The 19085-nt window shown below is 42.2% G+C and overlaps 1 long non-coding RNA gene across 1 annotated transcript; it reads right to left on the bottom strand.

The window, feature by feature from the left end:
* Positions 1-1294: 1294 nt before the first annotated feature.
* Positions 1295-17833, bottom strand: LOC132395113 (uncharacterized). The gene is made up of 3 exons (XR_009512535.1): positions 17726-17833; positions 10103-10212; positions 1295-2938 (listed from the first exon to the last, which is right to left on the bottom strand). It is a non-coding gene; the product is annotated as an uncharacterized LOC132395113 (long non-coding RNA).
* Positions 17834-19085: the final 1252 nt, after the last annotated feature.

Here is a 19085-nt window from a genome sequence, read left to right on the forward strand (position 1 = left end):
ATCTGCTCTGGGCAGATTTACAGCTGTGCCATATTCTTCCTATTTCTTGAAGATTGACTGAACTGTACTCTGAGGGATATTCAGTGACCTGGAAATTTTCTTGTATCCATCTCCTGACTTGTGCTTTTCAATAACCTTTTTATTGGAGTTGCTTGGAACATTCTTTTGTCTTGATGGTGTAGTTTTTGCCAGGATACTGACTCACCAACAATTTGACCTTCCAGATACAGGAGTATTTTTGCTTCAATCAATTGAAACACCTTGATTGCACACAGATCTCCATTTAACCAATTATGTGACCTCTTAAATCAATTAGCTGCACCAGTGATGATTTGTGTCATTTTAAGGGGGGGGGGGTGAGTACTCATGCAATCAATTATTTTGTGTTTTATATTTGTAATTAATGTAAATCACTTTGTAGAGATCTGTTTTCATTTTGACATGAGCGAGCCTTTTTCTGTTAGTGTCAAAAAAGCCAAATTAAATCATCGTTAGTCAATGTTGTAAAACAATAAAACATGAAAACTTCTTGGGGGGGGGGAATGAATACTTTTTATAGGCACTGTATATACAAGAGTACTCAAATATTACTTAATTACTCAATACACAACATCAGGAGTCATCTATGGAGTGAAGTAAGCATTCTGAACTGAGGCCCTGATGAAGGGTTGTGTCCTGAAATGTTTACTGTTCATTTTTCTCCCATAGACGCTGCCTGACCTGTGTTTCCTAGTGTTTCCTGAGTGTACAGACTTCAAACGCTGCTGTGGAATGGCTGCAACAGTGCCACCTGCTGGATTCCAGGAGCCACACAGTTGCTGAAGATTAGTGCAGTCACAAGCATCCGAAACCCCTGGGCTTTAATAATTCTCAGTAATACTCAGATACATTTAGAAGCCACTTCAAAACAGTCCTTACACATGAGCATCCCTTTATGTTGCAAGTGGCAGGTTACTGATAAAGTTATAATGGTTGCAAAGGGATCTGAGAAATAGAGAAAACAATTGAGCATCTCTGAAACCTGTCAGATTAAAGGAGTATGAATTGAGCAGTAATTATGTGTAATAAGTACTTGTCTGTACTTATTGCACACCCATTTATGTAATAAAAATAAAGATTGGATTAAGAGAAAAAAATAGAAGCTGAAAGTAAAATGAAAATGTTTATTTTATATTGTGCAAAGCATTAACAACAATTAGATGCCATCTTGAATAAATCTCTGTTAATTAGAGATCCAGTTGTTTAGAACTCCCAGTGTTTTGGCATCTGTCTCCCTGGAGCTGGTTTCCTCTGCTCTGTTTAAACACAGCACAGCCCAACTCTTTTCGAATGGTTTAGGTTTCACATGGAAATCGGTTATACTGTGCAACATCGAATTAAAACGTGCATTAAAAGTGCATCGGGATATTAACAGAAGTAGCATCCAGTTATCCAGAACATCTGCCAAACCGGCAGATGCTGAAGGTACCAGATAATTACATTTCAAAAGCAATTGATTTTCAGTGTCATAGAGACGGGTTGGCAGTAATGATCACCTCACATCTTATTCAAGAGTACCTATGCTGAGGGACTCAGTGGGTCAGGCAGCATACACGGAGAGGAATAAGAAATAGGAGTAGAATTTGGCCACTTGGCCCATCGAATCTGCTCCACCATTTTATCATGGCAGTCCCAATCTCCTACCTTCTCTCTATCCCTCCATGCCTTGACCAATCAAGAATCTATCAACCTCTGTCTTAAATATTTGGAAAGAATTGGCCTCCACAGCTTCCAAATTCTACAGATTTGCCGCTCTCTGGCTAAAGAAATTCCTTCTTATCTCTGTCCTAAAAGACCGCCACTCTATTCTGAAGCTCTGTCCTTTGGTCTTAGAGACTCCCCCACCATAGGAAACATCCTCTCCACATCCACTCTATGGAGGCCTTTCAACATTCGATAGGTTTCAATGAGGTCACCCTCACTGTTCTGAATTCGAGTGAGTAGTGAATTCAAGTCTAGAGCTATCAAACACTCTTCATATGACAAGCCTTTTAATCCCGGAATCATTTTTGTGCACCTCATTTGAATCCTCTCCACTGTCAGCTCATCTTTTCTTAGACAAGGGGCCAAAAACTGCTCACAATACTCCAAGTAAGACCCCAACATCAGATCTTTGCTTTTATATTCTAGTCTTCCTGAAACGAATGCTAACATCACATTTGCCTCCCTCACCACCAACTCAACCTGCAAATTAAATTTGAGAGAATCATGCACAAGGACTCCCAAGACTCTTCGCTCTCAGACTTTTGAATTTTCTCTCCATTTACCAAAGTGCATGACTGTACATTGTATTCCATCTGCCACTGCTTTGCCCATTCAGTCCTGATGATGGGTCCTGGCCTGAAACGTCGACTGTTTATTCTCCTCCATAGATGCTGCCTGAACTGCTGAGTTCCTCCAGCATTTTGTGTGTGTTACTCCAGATTTCCCACATTTGCAAAATCTCTTATGGTTTTGAATTGTTTGAGTTTAGTTAGTATATACTGCTTAAATATTTTACCTTCACATGGAGAAATACATTTAATTGGTTATTCAGGCAGCGAAATACTCTTCTCACGAAGGTAACACCAAAGTGGCAGCAACTTTCATATGTAACCACAAACCTGCCTCTAGCCTCACTATTCACATCACTATCAATTTAATACACAATTCTGAAATAAGCTTTATTAAATTTAGTATTAAGAAAAAAAAAGTCAGTTATTAGCAGCTGAAAACCAATGCAACATTGGCATCAATAATACATGTGATATTCAAATCCTGAAAGGCATTGTGTTAATACTGGCCGCTTCTTTTAGGTTCCCAAGGGATGGTGCCCATGGAAGCATCTCCTGATGAAGTAACGGAGAGTGGCTGAATTATTTGTTGATTGGTTCTTAAACTTGGAGAAGTCAGGGGTTGCCTGTAGATCAGCAAAAGTTTGATGGTTAGTACATCTGTCAGAGCTTTTGTCTACTTCCACGTCATGGATAGATGAAGGCAATTGAAGGCATTTTGTGCGAATCATGGGAAGTGGAATCCATTAATGAACCCAGGTTTATATATCCTAAAACATGGAAAATTGGCATTTTGTGTCAAAGTGCTATTTTAAATCGGACTGAGGCCTGGCACGAGAACTTGTTAAATGTTTTATAAAGGGAAACTGGACTGGCATTTTTATAGTTTGCTTTACATCTCTTGCAGGATATTCCAAATCCTTTATCAGCCAATAAAGTATTTTTGAAATGTAACAACTTCCATGATGTAAGAAGCACAATTTATGCACAGCGAGCTACCATGATAATGGCGTGATAATTTATGATGCCAATGTTGAGTGAGACAATGTTGAGTGAGACATCAGTACTGGTTGGGTCACCAGTGATATCTCTCCTACTTTCTTAGTGTCAAGGTACAAGATAACAGATTTTCACCCAGTTAATGTCACTGCTGAAGGATGATACCCCTGACAGTATAGCACTCTCCCAGCACTGCGTGAGAGCACCAAGTAGACACATTTACAGTGAGACAGGAACATCAAACCTTCCGACTCCCTGACAAGAGTTCCACAGTTAAACGTATGATAAAACATCATCTTATCGGGGCAATAAGGTAGCATAACACTACTGACACTAGTGACCTGGGTTCCATTCTGCTGCGGGTTGTAAGAGGTCTGTAAGTTCTCCCCATGGCTGCGTGGATTTCCTCTGTTTCCTCTGGCATTCCAAAGACATATGGGTTAATAAGTTAATTGGTAACAGAATCAAAGTATGAATTTAATTCATCATTTAGGAATCTGCTGTAGTGTATTTGTCAGGGTGTGACATGCAGTAATACACTAGATCCAATTATTATCAAGAATAGAGCATTATATAAATAAAGTTTAAAGTACAGATATGGAATAAACTGTGTAGATACATAAATACCAGCATGTAATCAGTATTAATAAAAGTGGTTTAACGTGTTTACTGTGCTGTGCAGTCACATAGGTGTAAACATGCAGCGCATTCTCACGGGGCCGGAAGGGCTTGTTACCATGGTGTATCTCTAAATCTATAAAGATCTTATAACAAACAATAACACTTTCAGACCTTTTACTTTCATTAGCTTGTAGAGGTAAATTTATTTTATGTTAAGGTGATAAATTTAGTTCACAGACTGAAAGCTCCCAGGAATACACAACTTTTCAGTGTGTTGACTTGCACTCTCACTATGGAGTCAGCAGATTGTCCCACACCGGAGAATTGAGACTAGAGCACCACTGAGGTGCTGGGGGATGGGGTGCTGAGTTATTGGACGTGCTATATTACAAATGGGGTATTTAAGAAAGTCAACATCTACTCCCTCGTCCTATGTCACAAAGTAAACTTCATGGTACACACAAATTATTTGGTGAATTGACTGGATGAAGTGTGTGGTCCCATCTATCACTTTAAGACAAAGGAAGAACTCATTGACATATTGTAGCAACCTGTGCCTTTCTACAGCTAGAATTACTGTTCAGGGAGACCCGACTGGGATACCGAGATGGTCAGATAATGAGGCTGCAACACAGTGGGATTAACACTCAATTAAAAATGAAGTAGGTATGGTATATATCAGTAAGAAGTTTGCATAATTTATTATTGACAATAATATAAGGAGCAAAAAGGGTCTGGTAAGTCAGGGTGAAAATTATGTTCATATGTAGCAAATAAAATAAATCAGTATTTTTATGTACAATTGGCTAATAGGGTTCACTTCTTCAGAGCAACATACAAAATTTGGAATGAATACAACAAGGCAGGCAGATTTCATGGAGGGAAATGGACAGCTGACATTTTGACTCAAGACCATTCAACTGGACTGATGAAATGACTTGACCTGCGCCAACTATTGTCTATTTCAAACCATAAATTTGGACTCGCTGAGTTCCTCTAGCATCGTGTATGTCCGTTCTTGACAGGACAACTTGGGGAAAATGGGAAAGTTCCATTTGTTTTGTGGTTGACTGGACTAATACTGCCTGACACGATTATTGCTGAAAGCACTCATGTACCCCTAGTTATAGAGAGTAGGGATTTATTTAAAGAACAAGTGGAGGCACGAAACCTGACTGTAGGCTTAAAATTGTAACAAGAAGGTTGTTGAAATTACAAATAATTTGATGTTGTTGTGTCACTTAAGCTATCTGGAAATGTGGAATGTATTAATTTTAACATATTTTACACAAAACTTCTGGTAATTTCTTCCCCCTCTCTTTTTCCGTTCTCCATTTTAGCTTCCCTCTTGCCCCTCAGCTGCCAATCTCCTCCCTTTGGTGATCTTCCTTCTTCCATTTCTCCCATGGACTACTCTCCTCTCCTATCAGCTTCCCTCGTCTTCAGCTCTTTACCTTTTCCACCTATTGCCTCACAGCTTCCTACTTCATCTCCCTTCCTCATCCACCCTCCCTCTCACCTGGTTTTATCTGTCACCTGCCAGCTTGTACTCCTTCCCCAACACCCACACCCACCCCACCTTCTTATTCTTGCTTCCTCCCCCTTCCTTTCCAGTCCTGATAAAGAATCTCAGCCCAAACCATTGACTGTTTATTCCTTCTATAGATGCTGCCTGAGCAGCTGAGTTCCTTGAACATTTTTTGTGTGTGTTGCTCTTAAGTCGATGAGTACCAGACCAATTAATTTATTTCTTTTTTTTGATGTGGTGGAATAGTATACATGGGAGTGGTAGAATGAGATGTCCCACCACTGGACTGTGATACAGAGGAGCTCAAAAAGACAGCTACTCTGTCAAAGCAGCAGAACACCAGCCCAGACTGCGTGTTCAAACTTCCGATGAGGATTGAACACATAATCAATTGCCACCAACTGAGCAGAGGCGAGCTCGTCATTCTCATGACAAACAAGACCTCTGAGGGCAAGAAGGTCCAGACAGAGAAATTTATCCTCTGTTGTGTCTGCTAGATTGTCGATGCATTAACACATGTGCTTTGACCTCTGCATCTGAAATTTGGTTCTACTGAGGTGAAGGAATTGAAATTCAGAAGCCAGGTTCGATGTGCATACACTAGTACCTTGTGTGTTAGGCCTGGGCAACACAGAATAAATTCTGGATGTGTTGCTCATGGTGTAGAGGTTCTGTGGTTGTTGAATTAACCTACAAGCATGAAGAGCAGAGAGAAGTTCCACGAACATTCACAAGTGCTGATTTTGCAACAGATGGCAACTTTAGTAAGACAAAATCAAAGAAAATTTATTATCAAAATATGTCATCATATGAGATTCATTTTCTTGCAGTTGTTTACAGGAAATCCAAGAAAGGCTCCAGCAATTTCCGATCTGAAGGATCAGAAAGAAAAACATTGTGCATCTATGAAGGGGAATGAACAGCCAACGCTTTGGGCCAAAGCCCCTCATCAGGACTGGAGGTGGGGGTGGCTAGAATAAGAAGATGGGGAAGCAGAAGGGGTACAAGCTGTTAGGTTTTACTTGGGTGAGGGGTAAATAGGTGAAACCAGGTGAGGGGAAGGTGATACAAAAATTGCTGGTCTCTCCCTCTCATGCACCCCACTAGAGGAACAGAACATTGATGCAATTGCTGTTTAACACTGTTTAACATTATTGACTGAATTGTACCAATTTATTTAGAAACATTTCTTCAATTGAGTTATAAGCTCAGCTGTCAAAAAGAGTCCTGCTGTGTGCTAAAGTGGTTTAAATATAATTGGAAAGTAGAAATTGTAGATGTTTACTCAGGTTTTAAATTAGAACTGTTGGACCTCTCTTCCCTCTCAAAGGATATGGAGAGTGTAGGGTCGGTTTTACAATTCAGAGCTTCTCAAAACACAGGGCAGCACATGAAGTGAGCCCGGTGAGGGCCTTGCAGTATTTACACTCATCAGTTCATAAAACAGCAGACAGTAATCAGGAGTATGAAACCATAACTGTATATATAACTATATTATATATACACACACATAACTGTTATAACCATAACCTGAGGACTTGTGGAAACTGTGTGGTGGTTTCTTTCGAACTTATAGTCTTTTAACATCTTTGGACTATTTTTACTGTGCCCTTAGTCTGTTTTTTATCAATTATGGTATTGTCTGCACTGTTGTAACTATATGTTAACTATAACTATATGTAACTACATGGTTTTGTGTAGGTCTTGTCACTTTAGTTTTTGGTTTGTTGGGTGGTAGAGTTGGTCTCTTGACTTGGTGTGTCTGGGTAGTCTTGTTTTGTCTGGTGGATTTGGAGCTCCTTTCCGGGGAATGCGCTAAGATGGCAGCACGATATTAATACACAGCAGCCTCTCCGGACTCTGGATTTGGGGATTACCAAACGTTATGTGGATTTTCTGGTGTAGTCTGTTTTGTCGTGTGCTTTTGTGATATCATTCTGGAGAACGTGGTCTCATTTTTAAACTGCATTGCAGTTGTGGTTTCTAAATGACAATAAACTGAAACTGAACTGAACTGGTAACTAGACATGTGCAAACAGATCGATAGTGTGTGTGTGTGCCTATGTAGTGAGTTTTCAGGTGCATGTTAGAATGAGTAGTGTAATGTGTGTTGGTTATATGTGTGATTAATGATTTCTATCTGTATGTTTGTGTGTGTTGTGTGCTTGTGCAGTATCTACGTGTAGTGTGTGTGTGGTGTGTTTGGGTGGTGTGACGTTAGTTGGCGCAGTGTTAGTGTATGTTGGTTATATATCGGTTATATGTGTGATGGTTTTATTTGTCACGTGTACATCGAAGCATCATAGCATAGAGTGAAATGTGTCATTTGTGTCAATGACCAACACTTCCGAGGATGTGCTGGGGCCAGTCTGCAAGTGTCACCATGCTTCCGATGCCGATAGAGTTAAGCATGTGTACCGTATGTGTCCTGTGTATCTGCGTGCACGTGTGCAGTATGTAATGTGCCGATGTGGAGATTTCAGTTTGTGCAGACACAATAAAATCAGTTCTTTGATGCTTGTGAATCGAGTAACAATGCCCTGAACCTTTAGTATTCTGCCTCCTGGGTGATTACAATTCTCTCATTCTAATCATAAGCTATTGGAGTAATTCAGCAGGTCAAGGAGCTTCTGTGAAGACAAAGGGATGGTCAGCATTTCGGGGAAGGACCCTCCGTCAGAACTGAGAGTGTAGAGGAAGGATAGCCAATACATTGAACTGTGAGGGTGGGTGAGCCAGAGGTAGGTAGGTGAAAGGTAGATCTGGATAACGGAGAGATGATAGGCAGAGGAAACCAAGTGGGTGTGGACAATGAGATTAGGTAATGAGAAGCAGTGGGTTGGTGGAAAAGGTTAACAAGGGGAGAGATAATCTGGGTGATCTGGTGGGAGTGGAACACAGAGTGTAAGAAAAGAAAAGAAATTAGTGTCATACATTGAGAGGTGACAAGATAATAAGAGGCATAGAACGAGTGGCTGGTCAGAAACTTTCTCCCAAGATGGAAATGGTTAACATGAGGGGGGACACTGCTGACACACTGCAGTGGGAGATGTGTAAAAAGAGATCAGTCGGCAGAAAGGCAAACAGGGCAGTCATGCTCATTAAGGAGAGGGCCGCGCCGGATGTTTCAAAGAGGCAGACATCCAAGCTGCAGCAGACTGCTGAATCATGGGAGATGAGGGCTGATGAGGGGAGGAAGCTGCAGTTCTGGGAGGTGGTGCAAACTATATTTCCATCAGACATCATACTGTGGTCCCACTGAAGACAAGAAAATCACCCTGGTGGAGCTCACAGTACCATGGGAGGGAGGATGTGAGGAGGCTCACGAGAAGAACGCTCTCAGGTACCAGTCCTTAATCCAGGAATGCAGGCATGGCTATTCCCCGTGGAAGGCCAAGGGTCGGCTGTCGAAGGTTCCCAGCAAAGTCAGCATGGAGGTTGCTGACTGCGCTGGGCCTTGATGCAAGAACCAAGCAGCTGGAAGCATGGGGGAGGAAGCAGAAAGGGACTCTTGCTGGATAATACTTCAATAATAGGGCTTTACTCTTTGGAGAGAAGGAGGATGAGAGGAGACATGATAGAGGTATACAAGATATTAAGAGGAATAGATAGAGTGGATAGCCAGCGCCTCTTCCCCAGGGCACCACTGCTCAGAAGAGTTCGGCTTTAAGGTAAGGGGAGGGAAGTTCAAGGGGGATATTAGAGGAAGGTTTTTTACTCAGAGTGGTTGGTGTGAGGAATGCACTGCCTGAGTCAGTGGTGGAGGCAGATACACTAGTGAAATTTAAGAGACCTCTAGACAGGTATATGGAGGAATTTAAGGTGGGGGGGGGGGGTTATATGGGAGACAGGGTTGGAGGGTCGGCACAACATTGTGGGTTGAAGGGCCTGTAATGTGCTGTACTGTTCTATGTTGTAATAATACTTTATTGTCACCAAACAATTGATACTAGAGCACTGTGAATCATCACAGCGATATTTTGATTCTGCTTTGGATATGGAGCAGGTGAGAGAGTTGAGCTGAAAGTCAGGAGCAGAAGGGCAGTAGCTTGGCCACCACTGCTGACTCGCCAGCTGGAGAGTCTAGTGTTCAGGGTTGAAGCACTCAGTGAAGGTTGTGACGACATCTGCTCCTGACCAAACACTATGGTTACCTCATTAGGTGACCGAAGAGAGCACCTCAGTGTATGGTGTTTGGACAAAAGTATAAAGGGAATGGCAGAAGTAGGTTTAATGGTGGGTGTGTGGACCCTCCTGCCCAATTTTCCCTGTAATCTATTCCCTTCAAGAGGAATTTACAGTGGTCAATAGACATATGAAACTGCGCAGCTCTGGGATATGCAGGAAAACGGTTTGTGCAGAGGAAACCAACTTGGCGAAAGGGAGAATGTGAAAGTTGGACCAGGAGCTTTCTCTCATTATTTCTCAGTGATCCAGCCAAGACTTCCTCAAGCCACAAACTATCTGGTGGAGGAACTCAGTGCTTCAGGCAGCATCTGAAGGATCTGTATGGGGATGGGAACTATCGAGACGGAACCCTACACATCTCCTGAACCTAGCTAAGTGTGCCTCTTTCTTATTGCTAATGCTGGAAAAATTATTTACCATTTGGAGTCCCTTTTAACATTTCCTACATATTTACCTCAATTGACAGCTCCATTGTCTCCAGTGCTCAATGTCTGCTTGGCACACTGTCATGTTGCCATTAGCAGCCACATCTGTCCTGCCATCTGGTACTGCTTCTTCTGGTGGCTAGGCAGGAGAAACAATGCATAATGTGAATTATTAGACTACAAATACCTCAGAAAGCCTGCACAAGCATAGATCAAGTGGATAGCCAAAAACTTTTTCTACTAGGGCTAATACTAATTTCTTCTCCATTCTGATGTTTGGTCTGAACAAAACTGAACCTCTTGACCATGCCTGCACACTTTTATGCATTGAGTTGCTGCCATGTGATTAGCTAATTAGATATTTACGTTAATGAGGAGGTGTGTCTAATAAAGTGGCCAGTTCCCCATAACCCTTGATTCCTAGATCTTTCAAATATTTATCTTTTTCCTATCTAACTATCCTCGATGATCTGGACTCTACAACTTCCAAGGGTGGAGAATTCCACAGTGTATCCTGCTGGTGCCCCTTTGAACAATTAGAAATTCTGAATGTGCATTAAGTCTTCATGTAACCCTAGCCCTAAACAGACAGGAGCCACAGCATTATCTCCTTCCCACCACAATGCATTTGTGAGAAATATTGAGAGCCTGGATCTGTTGATGGTGCTGTTTCCTCAGCCGCTGGAAGTGAGGAGCACAATATCAAAAATAAGCCAGCAATTTTTTTTCCTTCTCTCACCGATTGTAGACTCATTCAGTCATAGAGCAGACTCCTTTTCTCCCTGCAGTCCCTTCAGATCCCCACACAGAATCAGAATAAGGTTTAGTACCCGGCGTATGTTGTGTAATTTGTAGTTTTGCGGCACAGCAAGAACAAATGAAAGTAAGGCAAGGTCAAACGGAGTGGCCATCTTCAGAGTGGACCGAGTCAGAGTGGAAATTTTGAGGCTGTAGCTCTTTGAGTCTTCAGTCAGAGAAGGCAAAACAGCTGTAGGTAGAGTTGTTTTTTTGCCCCCTTTACATTTGCTCAGGTAGAAGAGTAGAAATGCCAGGCAGGATAGTGGACTGCTCCTCTTGCAGGACGTGAGAAGGCAGGGAGACCTCCAGAGTCCTCGACAACTACACTTGTGTGAATTGCATCGAACTGCAGCTTTGCAAAATCTGCATTAAGGACTTGGAGCTGGAACTGGATGAAGTCCAGATCATTTGGGAGGCTGAGGGTATGATAGATAGGACATATAGAAAGGTAGTTACACTCAAGTTGCAGGACACAAGAAACTGGGTGACAGTCAGGAAAGTGAAAAGGGTTAAAGAGACAGTGCAAAGTACCCCTGTGGCCATCTCCCTCAATTACAGGTATATCACTTTGGATATTGTTGGGAGGGAGGGATGGATGACTAACAGAGGAAAGTCACAGCAGTCAGATCTCTGACTCTGAGTCTGGCTCTGAATCTCAGAAGGAAAGGGGGAAGAGCAGGTGAGTTGTGGTGATAGGGGATTTTTAAGTCAGAGGAACAGAAAGGAGGTTCTACAGATGAGGACAAGATTCCCAGATGGTATGTTGCCTCCCAGGTGCCAGGGTCCAGGACATCTCAGATCGAATCCTCAGCATATTTAGTGGGAGGGTGAACAGCCAGAGGTTATGGTCTATGCAATATCATGGTTAAGGGTGAAGGGGGAAAAGTTTAAAGGGAACATTGGGGGGGGGGCTTCTTCACACAAAGTGGTAGGAGTGTGGAATGAGCTGCCAGATGAAGTGGTAAATGTGGGCTCACTTTTGACATTTAAGAAAAACTTGGACAGGTACATGGATGAGAGGTGTATGGAGGGATATGGTCCAGGTGCAGGTCAGTGGGACTAGGCAGAAAAATGGTTCAGCACAACCAAGGAGGGCCAGAAGGCCTGTTTCTGTGCTGTAATGTTCTATGGTCCGATGGTTCTATGTAGGTACCAATGACATGGGTAGGAAGAGTGACAAGGTTCTGCAAAGAGAGTTAGGTACTAGGTAAAGGGCAGGACCACCAGGGTTGTGATCTCAGGATTACTACCCATGCAGCATTATAATGAGGCCAGAAACAGGAAGATTGCACAGTTTAACATGTGGCTAAGGAGTTGGTGTAGGAGAGAGGGCATAAAGTTTCTGGATCTTTGGGCTCTATTTGAGGGGAGGTGGGACCTGTAAAGAAGAGACGGTTTACACCTGAACTGGAAGGGGTCTAATATTCTAGCAGGGAGGTTTGTTAAAGCTGCATGGGGTGGTTTAGACTAGACTTGAAGGGGGATGGGAACCAGAGTGCCAGAACAGTTAGTGGAGAGGTTATGGAGACAGATATTGGTAAAAGCTCAGACAAAGGCAGGACTAGTGTCCTGAGCTGTGTATTTCAATGCAAGAAGTATTGTGGTAAAGGCAGATGAGCTCAGGGTATGGATCAATGCCTGGAATTATGATACTGTAGCCATTAGTGAGACTTGGTTGCAGTAAAGGCAGGACTGGCAGCTTTGTATTCTAGGTTTCTGTTGCTTTATATGTGACAAAATGGGAGGGATTAAGGGAGGAGGAGTGGCATTACTAGTCAGGGAAAATATCATCGCAGTCCTCTGTCAGGACAGGCTAGAGAACTCAACACATAGAAGTTGTAATGAGAGAGTGCGATACTTGATCTGATATCAGGGAAGGACAGGGTAAGGACAGAAGTTTGTGTAGGTGAACTCTTTGCATCTAGTGATAGTAATGTCATTAGTTTCAAAGTAAATATGGAAAAAGATAAGTCTGGTCCGTGGGTTGGGATTCTAAACTGGAGAAAGAACGATTTTGATGGAATCAGAAATGATCTGGAAAGTGTGGATTAGGTCAGGCTGTTTTTTTTGGCAAAAGTGTACTTGGAAAGAGGGAAGCCTTCAAAAGTGAACTTTTGGGTGTACAAATTTGTCAGAATAAAAGTAAAGTTTTTCAAGTTTTGATTGGAGTTTTTCGAGGATGTAACCAGGAAGTTAGACGGGGGAGATCCAGTGGATGTAGTGTACCTCGATTTTCAGAAGGCATTTGATAAGGTCCCACATAGGAGATTGGTAGGTAAAATCAGAGCTCATGGCATTGGGGGGAAGATATTGACATGGATAGAAAACTGGCTGGCAGATAGAAAGCAAAGGGTAACGGTGAATGGGTGTTTCTCGGAATGGCAGGTGGTGACTAGTGGGGGTGCCACAGGGCTCGGTGTTGGGACCACAGCTGTTTACGATTTACGTCAACGATTTAGATGAAGGCATTGAGAATAACATCAGAAGGTTTGCTGATGATACTAAGCTGGGTGGCAGTGTGACATGTGATGAGGATGTTAGGAGAATTCAGGGTAACTTGGATAGGCTGGGTGAGTGGGCAGATACTTGGCAGATGACGTTTAATGTGAATAAGTGTGAGGTTATCCACTTTGGGAGTAAGAACAGGAAGGCAGATTATTATCTGAACAGTGTAAAGTTAGGTAAGGGAGAAATACAAAGAGATCTGGGAGTCCTTGTTCATCAGTCACTGAAGGTGAATGAGCAAGTGCAGCAGGCAGTGAAGAAGGCTAATGAAATGTTGGCCTTTATTACAAAGGGAATTGAGTACAAGAGCAAGGAAATCCTTTTGCATTTGTACAGGGCCCTGGTGAGACCACACCTGGAGTATTGTGTGCAATTTTGGTCTCCAGGGATAAGGAAGGACATCCTGGCTGTAGAGAAAGTGCAGCGTAGATTCACGAGGTTAATTCCTGGGATGTCCGGACTGTCTTACGCAGAGAGGTTAGAGAGACTGGGCTTGCACACGCTGGAATTAAGGAGATTGAGAGAGGATCTGATTGCAACATATAAGATTATTAAGGGATTGGACAAGATAGAGGCAGGAAATCTGTTCCAGATGCTGGGAGAGTCCAGTACCAGAGGGCATGGTTTGAGAATAAGGGGTAGGTCATTTAGGACAGAGTTAAGGAAAAACTTCTTCTCCCAGAGAGTTGTGGGGGTCTGGAATGCACTGCCTCAGAAGGCAGTGGAGGCCAATTCTCTGGATGCTTTCAAGAAGGAGCTAGATAGGTATCTTATGGATAGGGGAATCAAGGGATATGGGGACAAGGCAGGAACCGGGTATTGATAGTAGATGATCAGCCATGATCTCAGAATGGCGGTGCAGGCTCGAAGGGCTGAATGGTCTACTTCTGCACCTATTGTCTATTGTTTATAAAGATAACAAGTGTAGGGAAGCTTAGTTTTCAAGAGATATTGAGGCCCGGCTAAGAGTAAAAAGGAGTGCATAGCAGGTATTGGCAGGTAGCAACAAGTGAGGTGTTTATGGAGTATAAGAAATGTAAGAGAACACTTAAGAAAGAAATGAGGAAGGCTAAAAGAAGCTATGAAGTTGCTCTAGCAGACAGTGAAGGACAATCCCAAGGGATTCTACAGATATTTTAAGAGCAAGAGGATTGCAAGGACCAAACTTGGTCCTGGGGAGCATCAGAACGGTAAACCATGTGTTGAACCAAAACAGATGGGGGAGATCTTAAATAATCTTTTTGCATCAGTATTTACTCAGGAGATGGATACAGTGTCTATAGAAGTGAGGCAAAGTGACACCAACTTTATGGACCCAATACAGAATACAGAGGAGCAAATCAGGGTGGATAAATCTCCAGGGCCGGACAAAGTGTTCCCATGAATCCTACAGCAGGCAAGTGCAGAAATTGCCAGAGCCCTAGCAGAAATATTTAAATCATCCTTAGCTATAGGAAGTTATAGGCCAGTGAGTCTGACATGAGCTGTGGGAAAGTTATTGGAAGGTGTACTAAGGGACTGGATATATCAGTACCTGGATAGACATGGACTGATTAAGGATAGACAGCATGGCTTTGTGCATGGTAGGTCATGTCTAACCAATCTTAGAGTTTTTAAGGAAGTTTCCAGGAAAGTGGACGAAGGCAAGGCAGTGGATGTTGTCTACATGTACTTCAGCAAGACATTTAATAAGGTTTCGCATGGGAGGTTGGCCAAGAAGGTTCAGAGGTTCAGTATTCAAGATAAGGACATAAAATAGATTAGACATTGGCTTTGTGGGAGAAGCCAAAGAGTGATAGTAGATGGTTGCCTCTCTGACTGGAGGCCTGTGACTAGTGTGTCACACGGATCAGTGCTGGGTCATTTGGTGTTTGTCATCTATATCAACAATCTGGATGATAATGTGGTTAACTGGATCAGCAGATTTGAAGATAACACCAAGATTGAGGCTGTAGTCAACAGCAAAGAAAACTATCATGGCTTGCAGAGGGATCTGGATCAGATGGAAAATGGGCTAAAAATGGCCGATGGAATTTAATGCTGACAAGTGTGAGGTATTACACTTCAGTAAGACCAGCCAGAATAGGTCTTACACAGAATAGGGCCCTGAGGAGTGTGGTAGAACAAAGGGGTTTGGGAATACAGGTCCATGGTCACTGAAAGTGGCGTCACAGGTAGATAGGGTTGTAAAAAAAAAAAAGCCTTTGGCACAAAAATATTCACAAATCAAAATACTGAGTTCGGAGAATGGAATGTTATGTTGAAGCTGTAAAAGACTTTGTTGAGGCCTAATTTGGAATATTGTGCAGTTTTGGTCACCTACCTAGAGGAAAGATGTCATTTAGATTGAAAGAGTACAGAGAAAATTTACAAGGTGCTGCCAGGTCTGGGGGACCTGAGTTATAAGGAAAGATTGAATAGGTTAGGACCTTATTCCTTAGAATATAGAAGACTGAGAGGAGAGTTAATAGTGGTATACAAAATTATGAAAGATATAGATAGGGTAAATGCAAGCAGGCTTTTTGCATTGAGGTTTGGTGGAACTACAACTAGAGGTTATGGGTTAAGGGTGAAAGGTGAAAAGTTTAAGGGGAACACGAGGAAAAACTTCTTCACTTGGAGGGTTGTGAGAGCGTGGAATGAGCTGCCAGTACAAGCGGTGCATGCAAGCTTGGCTTCACATTTAAGCAAAGTTTGGCTAGGTACTTGGATAGTGAGGGTATGGAGGGCTATGGTCCCGGTGCAGGTCAATTGGAGTAGGCAGTTTAAATGGTTTCAGCATGGACTGGATGGGCTGAATGGACTGTTTCTGTGCTGTACTTTTCTATGATTGTCTGACTCTACATTAAAAAAAAACTATAAATTACAACAAGAATAATGGGTTGGTTCATTGTCTGTTCAAAACCCTGATGGTGGAGAGGAAGAAGCTGTTCCTAAAATCTCCAGATTCCAGTCCTCACCTGGGCAGTAGGAGCAATGAGGTAATTGATCTACCCCACATATCCTTGGGAGGTGGGAGGAATCTAAAGCACCTGGAGGAGACTCGTGGTCACAGGGAGAATGTGGAAGCTCCACTCAGACACCGCTGGAGTTGAGAGGTTGCAGCTGTACTAGGAATCAGGCTGTGACCTTGCTGTGCTTTTGGTGTCTTAACGGTAGCAACTGCGCTTTACATCTAATTCATTGGTTGTAGAGTGTTTGGGAAGTCCCACGAAAGTGAAGCTGCTGCAAAAATTCAAGCTCTTTTTTTTTTATATTCTGAAGGATCTTTACTTTAATCACTAGACAAGGAACAGCTTAGGTTATTGAATGATGAGTTCAGAGTCTTATAGAATATTACAGCACAGCGGAGGCCTTTTAGCCATGACGTGGTACTGACCTTATAATTTACTCCATGACTTATTTAATACCTCCCTCCTTCATATTTTTTTCTTCTGTTTGTTTCTTATTTAGGGTTTGGGGTTTGACATTCTTGCTGTTTCTCCGTGTGGGTGATATATTAGTATTTTTGTGTGAGGGAGGGGGTTAGGAGTTTGGGATCTCAAGTTCTTGTTGCTGTTTCTCCGTGTGGGTAATCTGATAGTTTTCGTGTGCGTAAAAGAGCGGGTTGAGAGTTTGATGTTATTGTTGCTATTTTTTTCCTTGTGGGCGACATGTTAGTTTTTTTTTGCAAGGGGGGAGGTTGGGGTTTTGAGGGTAGATGCCATTTTCTGGGTCTTTTTTGCGTGAGGGAGTGGTTGGTGAGTTTCTGTTTTTTTTTCTTTTCATTTGATGTCTTCTTTCAACAGCTTCTATGTTTTTCTTCTGCATATCATGGCTATCTGGAGAAGATGAATCTCAGTGTTGTATTTTGCATACATACTTTGATAATAAAATGAACCTTTGAACCTTGTTGCTGGGGCTTACTCACTTAAGGGACTAGGGAGGTATTTAGACAGGAAAGCGGTTTTGATTTGATGAATATCATTTATGAGTATTGCTGGCAGGGGTGGGTTTAATGGTCATCTTGAATTGCCCAGGGAAGTTGACAGGACAACACTTTTGTTCATTACCTTTGGCTTGTTGGGATATTTCAGAGGCTAGAATCTGGTATAAATCAGACAAGTTAATGATAGCAAACTTCCCAAAAGACATTAGTGAATGAGGTGGTTTCTGACATTGGGAGACACTCAACATTTCTTCAGACAATGCCAGGGGATCTTCCAAATCCACCCGAGCAAGCAAAGCAGTGCTCTGCTCACGGATTTAGTGCAAATACCAGTGATCAACAGCCACCATACCGTGCCATAGTGATTGACAAGGCAGGTTTTCATGGTGAAAATTTGCTCTTTTTCATGGTAAAACCTCACCTTTTCTAATTTCTTATTAGCTCTGTGTTCTGTGACCAGCCTAGTCCATTGCCACCACTGTTCAAAGTTCATCGACGATCCACCATCCAGCACCGATTTGCCAGTCTGCTCATCCTCCACTTGAACTGGAAGCTGAAACACAAACCATTTGCGTTACCAACTGAAGCGGGAACCGGATTCAAGTTTTGCTCAGATTATTCCGAGTGCGTGCAGTTGCTTCACAGCTCACCAGTATTTGTGACACCCTGACAGAGTGATGACAGTGTGTGTGACTCAACCAATTCCACTGATTAGAGAGAGAGAAACAGACAACACACTCCCTCTTCTCCACTTGGCCTTCCTGAAAACACAGGCCTTTATTAACATTTGCGCCATCCCCTCAGCACATGACCATACTTCCCATCTCTGCTCTGAACTGAATTCATAGTAAATAGAGCAAATACTTTCTACATTGCATATTCTACAAACGATGAACTGGAGAACCACTTCTTCAAAGCACCACTGGAAAACCAAAACTGACATCTACCTTAATAGAAAACACTGTCAGAAACTTGTTATAAATGCAGGAAAACTTGAAATCAAAATCAGCTTTGTTATCATGGATATATGGAATGAAATTAGTTGTTTAGTAGCACAGTGTAATATATATATATATATATAATGCTATAGGTTAAAGTAAGAAATGTATTAAAATTAAATAAATAGTGCAAAAAGAGAGCAAAATAGAAGGGTTTTGGCCTGAAACATCGACCATACTTTTTTCCATTGATGCTGCCTGGCCTGCTGAGTTCCTCCAGCATTTTGTGTGAGTTGCAGAATAGTGAGGTGGAGTTAATGGCTTCCCACACCATTCACAAATCTAATGGCAGAGGGGATGATGTTCTTCATAAAATGTTGAATGCATATCTCCAGGCTCCTGAAGTAATAATGAGAAGAGAACTTGTCCTAAATGGTGAGGGTCCTAAATGAGGGACGCCGTAATTTTGAGAAACACAGCAGGACAAGTACCTTCTGTGGAAATAAACAAAGTTCATGTTTCATGTCCAAGATCCTTCATCTAGAATAGGGAAGAAAGGAAACAAACTAATTTTGAGTTGCAGAGAGTGGGAGAAAATGTAAGTCAAAGGAAGTAACTATGCTACGGTGAAATCAGGACTACACAGATGACAATCCATCCAGTTAATAGATTATTGATTAACCTGACCTAAATTGGAAGAAGTAGATGTAAATTGCTGTTTCACTGACATTTGCACCTGGGCATGATGGCTAATTAGGAAATACGAAGCATAATTTTGTAGAGCTGAGATCAGTTAACGGTACAGGCGTTCAGCTTTAACCTGAGCACCATCTTAGGGCTCAG

The sequence above is a fragment of the Hypanus sabinus genome, chromosome 6 (genome assembly GCF_030144855.1).
Source record: "Hypanus sabinus isolate sHypSab1 chromosome 6, sHypSab1.hap1, whole genome shotgun sequence".
NCBI classification, from domain to species: domain Eukaryota; kingdom Metazoa; phylum Chordata; class Chondrichthyes; order Myliobatiformes; family Dasyatidae; genus Hypanus; species Hypanus sabinus.